The following is an 8,666-nucleotide window of genomic DNA, read 5'->3' as shown; positions in this document are numbered from 1 at the left end:
CAGCATGCTCCTCCAATCCTCGCAATCCTGGGCAAGGATGGAAGTTGTGGGGAGGGGGGGGGCTCTCCAATCATTTCCCCCTTCCCAGAGATACCCACGGACGCAGGTGGACCCCCAGAGAGCCGGGCCTCCTCCCCACGCTCCCCGGGGGCCCGGCCCCCCCTCCAGCATCGGGTGACCCCAAGTCCGCTCCATCGCCGACCTTCCCCCATCGTGGCTGCCGAAAAGCCCGCTCTCAGGCCGGCGGTGTGGGGCTCATGTTTATCGCAGCATCCATAGACGCAGGCCGGGCTTTTCAGTGAATACTTGAGACCAGAACAATCGAGGTAAAGCGGTCTGCGTGATGCGGAGCATGAAATGGGAAAGGCTCATGGACAATTGATTCGGGGCGTCCTGGGGGGGGGGCTGGCGGTGTGGATGTCGTTTTCCAGACGGAGTGGAGGCCCCTTATAAATCACCGCCGCTCCTGGAGATTAATCAGGAACGCGGGCTTGATTACCAACGCGAGGCATCCGGTCCCGGCTCGCAGATTTATAGACGCAGAGGCGGCGCCGTGGGATTGCACGATGCCCACCTGCTCATTGTCACGGAGGGGGGGCAGCTCAAGGCCACGGCCCGCCAGGCTGGAGCAAGCGCGTGGATTCTCCCTGGGAACGGCCCAGGCCGCTTCCTGGATTCTGAGCGAGTCTGCAGATTGGACTTGGAAAGGACCCCAAGCCCCCCTCCAACCCCCCCACCCCACGGCACAGCCCAGTCCAGGGGGGGGGCAAAATCAAAACAAACCAGAAGTTGGGGGGCTCACGCCTGACCTTGATTCTAGCTACTCCGGAGGCTGAGATCTGAGGATCGTGGTTCGAAGCCCTAATCAGACAGAGCTGATTAGCTGTGGGGGGAGGGGAGTGAGGATCGCAGACCACAGTTTACGTGGCAGGGCCAACGCGTGGATCCTGTGCGATGTCACCATCTGAGTCGGGCACTGGGCCTGGCGGCGGGCGGCCGACACGGGGCAGTGTTGTTGCCCCTGGACCTGTGCACACTCGGCTTGTGGCGTTTTTACCCAGCTTTCCAACTAAGGTTTTTGGTTCAGTGGCCTGTGGCCGGCGGAACTCCTCTGCGCACCGCGCTGTCCCCGCTGACCGTGGCCGCCCGGCAGGGAGGAGGACCGGCCAGGAAGCCCGGGTGGGGGAGCGGAGGTCCCAGGCCTCGGCTCCAGGGGCCGCAGCCCCCGAGCTCACCCAGCCCGGACACACGGCCGCACCACCCTTCCCTGCACCGGGCAGGTGGCAGAGAGAGGGGTCAAGTATCTTTGGTTTTTGCTAGAAAATTCTAGTTTCCACTCATGTTTCGTCCTGGAAGGCAGACATAAAATGAGGTGGACCGCATGCAAAGAAGGTCTAAGTCTGGGGGCTGGGAAGGTGGCTCAGTGGCAGAGCGCTTGCCTTGCATGCATGAGGCCCTGGGCTCCATTCCTCAGCACCACATAAGCAGAAAAAAAAAAAAGCTGGAAGTGGCGCTGTGGCTCAAGTGGTAGAGTGCTCGCCTTGAGCTGAAGAGCTGAGGGACAGTTCCCAGGCCCAGAGTTCAGGCCCCACGACTGGACCAAACAAAAAAAAAAAGAAGGTCAAGTCTGGCACTGCCTCCTCCTCCTCCCCCCCCCCCGTCCTCCTCCTCCATCCCTTCCTCCTCCTCCTCTTCCCCCATCCTCCTCCTCCCCTTCCTCCTCCTTCTCCTCCCCTTCCTCCTCCTCCTCCCCCATCCTTCTTCTCCTCCCCTTCCTCCTCCTCCTCACCCCCTCCCCGTCCTCCTCCTCCTCCCCTTCCTCCTCCTTCATCCTCCTCCTCCTCCCCTTCCTCCTCCTCCTCCCCTGTCCTCTTCCTCCTCCCCTTTCTCCTCCTCCTCCTCCCTTTTCTCCTCCTCCCCCCTTCCTCCTCCTCCTCCCCCCTTCCTCCTCCTTCTCACCCTCTTCTTCCTCTTCCTCCTCTTCCTTTTCCTCCTCCTCCTCCTCCCCCAGTTCTCCTTCTCCTCCTCTTCCTCCTCCTCATCCTCCCCCTTTCTCCTCTTCTTTCTCCTCTCCTAGTCCTCCTCCTCCTCCCCCTTTCTCCTCTTCCTCCTCCTCCTCCTTCCCCCCTTTCTCCTCTTCCTCTTCCCTTCTTCCTGCTCCTCCTCCTCCTCCCTCTTCCTCCTCCTCTTCCCTCCCCTCCCCCCTCCTCCTCCCAACTCCATTTCATGGTTCCAAAGCAGCACAGTGTCCCTATGGCTAGACAAGATTCAAAGGTCGGGCTGCTCAGCCAGGAAGCCCCCCGGGAGGGACGGACGCCAGGCCGGCTCTCCTGAGCTCAGCCCAGAAATCAAGAGTCAAACGGGGTCAGATTCTGCCCCCTCCTTCCCCCCCCCCCCGGGGGACTGGAGACCAGCAGCCTGCACTGAGTCATGACTTGTGCGCTTCCATGGGGAAGAGAAGAAATGTGCTTCGTCAGAAGTTCTTGGAATGTTCCAGAAAGATGAGCAATTACCAGCATGGGTCACAGACTGCCCCAGGCCTCCGAAGCGTGCAGGCCGGGTCTGTTTTCCCTGGGGACTCGGGCCTGGCTCCTGCCTGATCCCTAGGACCTTGGGGGGGGCACAACTCAGAGACTTGGGTAGCCTCAGTGGTACAGAGAGGGACATCCGTCCAGAAAATTAGGGGCGTCCTGCCTACAGAGCCCCCTGTGGAGAAAGGGCAGGACGGCTGGGGAGATTCCAGCACCTCCGAGTCTAGGCACACACAGGATGGGCTCCTTGGGGATCCCGGCCCTGCCCCAGCCAGCGGAGGCCGGGTCTGGGGAGCAGCGAGGGGGGGGGCTCTGAGCACCCCGGGACAGGGTCCGCGTCGGCTCTTCTGGAAAGCAGCGGCTTTGATTTTGCACAGGAAGGAAAACTCTTTCCCAGAATCAATGAAGGACGCTGTACAGAAACGCCCGTGCGCCCACCTGAGAGGCGGCCCGGGGAGCCGCAGCATCGATTCTCAGAGGATCGGAAGGTGCCGGCAGCGCCGTGCGGGGCTCCAGGGTGTCAGCCAGACCCTGTGTCCACACCTTCACCACCTTCCTCCCCACCAGCCTGGCCCTGCCCCGCCTACCTCCCACGGGAGAGGAAAACAGGCCACACACCCATCCAACGTTGGTGAACACCACAGCTCCCTTCGCCTTCTTGCTGCACTGGGGCGAGGGACACACACACACACAGGCCTAGGAAGCTAGAGCCCCTTACACATTCAACTGAGAGAATCTGGATGGGAGATTGGCAAACTTCTCCCATAAAGGCCCAGACGGTTAACACTTTCCACGTCGCCACTACGGTCCGGTGATAGGCAAAGGAAACGGACGTGGACAGTTCCAATAAAACTTTATCGACAGGAGCAAGTCGTGGGCCAGAACGTAGCGGCCCCGATACAGAACGATTTTGTTCCATTTTCTTATTTGACAGATAGGGAAAACCAAGGCAGAAGTGGGACATGACTTCACCACAGTCACACACACATTGACCACGTCAGAGCCGTGTTTGAAAGGCAAAAGTGTACCTCTGTCTTCTCAAGCTCTCTCCCCTGCCCCATGCTGCCCCCACCCCCCATTCCCCACCCCCCGCCCTTTTCCTTCTGGCCTTCCTTCCCCTTTTTAACCTGCTTGACACCGGGAATACCTCACACAAATGAACACAGACCCTGCATTCATGCCCTTCCCAGCCTGGTCCGGGGCGAGGAAAACCACTTTTTAATGCCACTTACTTAAAGAACCCACATTAGATGGGCGCTCGTTTGTAAATATTAACCGTCTGCCACAGAACTCCCCGGTGAGAGGGAATGCCCTTGACAATGTGTTTCCTCTTTTTATAGGTGTGGAAATTATCTGTGGATTCATTGCGTAACTGGCCACGCTCATTGAAAAGAGTGGGAACGATGCGAGAATGTGAAGGAGAGGTGGAGAGAGGAACGGCCTGCGGTTCCAGTCTTCAAACGTGACTGTATTAGCAACCTGGAACAGCTTTAAATAAACATGGATGCAGCTAAGTGTGTGAGTGTGTGTGTGTGTGTGTGTGTGCTGTGTGTGTGTGTATGTGTGTGTGTGTGTGTGTGTGCTGTGTGTGTTGGGATAATAAATACAGGAGCTCTAGCCTTCTGATCACCGGTTGTAAGGCAAAATGAACATTCAGGTCCACCAAGCAACTTCTAATCTATTCTGGAACATTCTGGAGCAGAGCCTGCTCGCTAGCTGGAGTTCATGTGAGTTTCTCATGGGCCACAAGTCCAAGCCGGCGAGCTGAGGACCTGGGCTGGGAGAGAACCTGCCACGTGCTGTGCCCTGGCTCTAGGCCTGCGTCACCCAGCCCCGGTCTCCACCCCACAGCCACGGGCCACCACACACACGCACGTACACACACACGCACACACACACACACACGCCACCACAGCCTGTGGCTCTCTTGAGATTTTCTTGGAGATAGAAACCAAGTTGATTTGGCTCTGCTCAGAACCTTCTGGAACAATCACTGCATAGTTCCAAGCCCCAAGACCCTTGGACTTCTCGTCCGCTCTCTCTTGGCAGAAGGCAGCTTCCGGTATCCACAGAGTTAAGCATTCAAGCTCAGGAGAAAGGCTTTTTGGACAACAAACAGCCCTTTAAAAACAATATTTTGATGAGTTAAGTGTAAATGAATGAGAAACACATGGATTAAACCTTGCTTGATGTGCACATGGGTTTAATAATTATGGGGGGGGGAGGCTGGGGTAGGAGGAAGCCGGGCTGGAAAAGCCCTGTCTTGGGTTTTATCAAATCTAAAATGTTTGCGAAGTAATTTGAGACATTCCACACACACACACACACCCCAAACCCCCTCAAATGTAGCCAATCTTTTCTTTTTTTCCCCTTCCAGGTCCACCTTCAGCCACGTCCAACAAGCGACACTGGATGTTTCTAGTAAGATGGAGTGCTCCAAGGAGCCCAGGCCTCGTGGCTTCTGATTGGCTGAGCAGGAAGCCGTGATTTATGGGACCGAGTAAAGATTTATAGATTGCCATTATAACAAAATTCCTTCCAAAGCGAACAGTACCCAAGCGCCGCTTTATAAATATCTTTCCTGCTCGAAGCCTCTTTCCTCGTCACAAAACTCCCCTTCTTCTCCTTCTCCCCAGCCCCCCTTAAAGCCACAGAGACACCCCCCTTCCCACCCCCCCCACCGTCCCCAAACGAGGTCTCAGACCAATGCAGAGTGAGGGTATTAATTTTGCCGTGACTGAAACGTGTTTCACTTTGGATTGAGTTTTAAATGACTTGGGTTTATATAAACTGCGGGTCACGAGGAGGTTACGGCTAAAGGGCTCATAAGTTAGGTGAAGGGTAGAAGGAAGGGAATTTTATAAATGCTTATTGCCTTCATAAAAAGAAAAGCCAAGCCGTGTCCATGCCTAACACAGTCAAACACCCCATACATCAAGGCCTGCTATTTCCTACAGGAAGTGTCCCGTACTGATTTGGCAATCTGGCGGGCTTCTGTCTTCCCCTCCGCGGTCATGACATCATCTGTGGTTGGATGTCTGGTTAGGATAAGAAACCTCTTCCACATGTCCCCACCTCGGGGTGCCCCCCCTCCTGCCCCCAAATAGATTTTTGAGTCACTCAAAGCCCCGAAGGACCCTAAATCATTTGGCTTAACAGGCAGCAGAAAAGTGGGGTGAGAGGTGGTGGGGAGAAGGCCTTTCCGTTTTAATCGTTCATTCCCCCAGTGGCAAACCCATCTACCATGGTGTGCAGAACTATCTAGAACGGATTTTGCAGGGAGACGTGTGAGTGGAGCTTGTGGGCAGACACGTGCTTGCAAAACACTAATGGGCAAGTCGAGTATCTTAGCACACACACACGGCGTGGTAGTCCAGTGGCCCCCTAGGGGAGAGCCGTTGCTCAAACAAGCCCAGGCGGCTGTATCAGTCCACTCAGCCTCAGCAATGCTGCGTAACAACACGTTCCCCAAGTTCCTTATAAGGGCGAGCAATCACTGATTGGTCTCTGAGTGGTCGCTAATCAGCCAGGGTGGGGGGTGGATTTCAGGTCCCAGGTGGCGTCTGAGCCCCTGACCCTATGATGAGTTCAGACCCGCCTCAAGTCTTTTTCCTCTGCCCTGGGTCAGAGGTCACATGGATCCCGTGGCTGCCCGTCTGCTGTTCTCAAACACTGGAAGTGCTCAGTGTCTGTGTCACACGCTCGTGGGTGAGGACTGTCAGCGCAATGTCGTGGACGAAACCGTCCTCCCTCTGGCTGGGTCCCTTCCACCAACACAAGCCATGCGGCCGAGACCAGAGCCGCGGGGCCCGAGGTTCTGCTCCAGCGGTGGTGCCCCTCAGGTCCCCGAGTCGCAGCCCATGAACCACAGGATTGAACCAGCCACCCCTCCCAGGGTCACCGCGCTCCAGTGCTTTTGAGTCTGGCCGCAGAAAGCCATTGGCCAGTCTCAGAAGCCCCCCGTGGCTCCTCACCAGCACGACTGAGCTTGATGCCTCTACCCTCTGCTCCCGAATCTCCACCCAAGACAAGCCTGGCCTCCCCTCGAGAACCAGTCCAGAGCTGGGGGTGGCGGCGCACACCTGCAATCCCGGCTTCTGAGGAGGCAGCTTAAACTAAACAGCTCGCAGGCGCTCATCTCGTTAAGCAAGCTGGCATGGGTGACTCACGTCTGGAATCCCAGCTATGCGGGAAACAGAGGTAGGAGGCTCTCGGAGTATGAGACCCTCTGTGAAAAGTAGCAAGTAGAAAGAGCTGGGGAGGGGATCGCTGAGGGGGTCGAGTCCATGCCTAGCATGGAGGACGCCCTGGGTTCAAACCCCAGAACTGCACACAAAAAAGAAAAGAAAGGAAGACGTGATTCAAAGGCTGGACGTACTCCACGCCTTGCCACGAGCCAAGGGCGGCCTGCTCTGTTTCTCTTGTGATCCTCACTGCTCATTCTCCGGGGGGGGGGAGGGGAGGTATGACTCCTTACCCCCCCCCCAAAGAGTGGTGACAATTCCATCCACCAACCTGGCATCCTCAGCCGCCGCCCGCCCTGTGATTCCCGGGCTGCCTGGCCCTGGCGGGTGGGGCGGGCCGCTGCGGGTCAGGGGGTGAGCAAGCCATCTGCGCCGTCTCCCCCATAAAAACCAGAGCCAAGGAGGGGAGGCGCGCACGAGGTGTTGTTGGGCCATTCTGGAAGGAGCTTTCGCAACCACTTTGGAACAACAGCAAATCAATTATCCCGCGACCCACGAGTTAGTGGGGTACAAGGAAGTCGGGTTGGGGTGGCAGGCGGCTCTGGGCGACGGTGAGCTGGCGCAGCGATCTGGGGGTGACCCACATGCCTGGCCACCACGGTGACACAACCCATCGGGGTTCGCTCAGCGCCGCCATCTTCCCCCAGGGCACTTGGCTTTGTCCCGGAGGTCATCGGCCCACGCTCCACGTGTCCACCCCACACCCGACCCTCGCACGGGCTCTGCGGCACTGGCTGCTGATACCAGCTCTCTGAATGGGACACCGAGGTGTCCTTTGCCAGGGCCAGGTGAGAGCCCCGCCCTCCCAGACTGCGTTGCCCACCGAGCCCGCCCGTCCCCAGCTCCCGGGACTGCGCGCTTTCTGGGAATCAACCCTGTCTCTGCCCCCCCACCCCCGGCCCCAGAGGCCTCTGGGAAAGGCTGGTCTCCCCGGCGTCCATCCTAGCCACCCCAGCAGGGGTCAGGGGTCAGGTCAGCCAGGCCACAGAAGCTGGCTTTTCCCAGCCGTAAATCCTCTGTCCCCAACAGAGTCCCATCAGCCCCTGTCTCTAGAGCACGCGACCCCGGATAGTCTGGGGGTGGCAGGGCGCAGGGATGTCTGGGGCTGTGTCCTGACACCGACCGGTGGGTACCGCCGCCCGTGATGGCCTGACCCACGGGAATCCCTGCTCAGCCGGACGCCAGCGTCCTCTGTCCTCGGACGGCCGTCGGAGGATGTGAGGGAAGTCCTGGATTTGGGGGTTCGGTTGGCCGTCCATCCTTGGCATCATGAGGAGGTCGGGGGCGCAGGTGCTGGGATTTGCCACACATCACGTACTTAACCCACCAGAGGCTGCTGCAGAAAGACCAGCACTGAACGCGGCCTGCTGTCTGTTGGAAGCCACCACTCCATTCCTGACCCAGGTCCTTCTGGCCAAGAGCTGCAAGTGCCCTATTATTCCCTTGATTCTTTAAAAATAAATAAATAAACCCAAATGGGTCATAAGCAACGCACGGGTAGCTGCAGTGGTGCTGTCCTGACCCGGCCTCCCTCCTCCGGCCTCCCTCCTCCGGCCTCCACACACAGCAGCAGAGTTGGCCTGGCACGTAATGAGATTGGACTCGGGCTGCTCCCCCCAGATTCCCGACCCAGTTGCCCCAGACTGGGCCCCCGTGGCTCACCTCCCACCTCCCTTCCTGACACATGTGCGGGCCCCCACAGGGCCTCGCACGTGCTGCCTAGAACTCACAGCCCATCCCACGCGCTCCGAGCTGCAGAGACTCTGTTCAACCCTCACGGACGGCCTCCCTGGCTGGCTCCTGTGGGAGACACACTGGTGGTGCCAATCAAACATACCTGCCGAGCTCCGCACACGTGGCCTCTCCCTTGCCTGTGAACGGCGCCCCGCAC

The 8,666-nt window shown here is 58.3% G+C and overlaps 1 long non-coding RNA gene across 1 annotated transcript; it reads left to right on the top strand.

Annotated features, from left to right (window-relative positions):
* The first annotated feature begins 6,529 nt into the window (after positions 1-6,529).
* On the top strand, positions 6,530-8,258 carry LOC105984239. Its single transcript, XR_001174981.1, has 3 exons — positions 6,530-6,731; positions 7,423-7,563; positions 8,106-8,258. It is a non-coding gene; the product is annotated as an uncharacterized LOC105984239 (long non-coding RNA).
* Positions 8,259-8,666: the final 408 nt, after the last annotated feature.

This window comes from Dipodomys ordii, unplaced genomic scaffold (assembly GCF_000151885.1).
Source record: "Dipodomys ordii isolate 6190 unplaced genomic scaffold, Dord_2.0 Scaffold23, whole genome shotgun sequence".
NCBI lineage: Eukaryota > Metazoa > Chordata > Mammalia > Rodentia > Heteromyidae > Dipodomys > Dipodomys ordii.
Note: the sequence above shows the minus strand (reverse complement) of the source record. Positions and strands in the feature narration are given on the sequence as shown.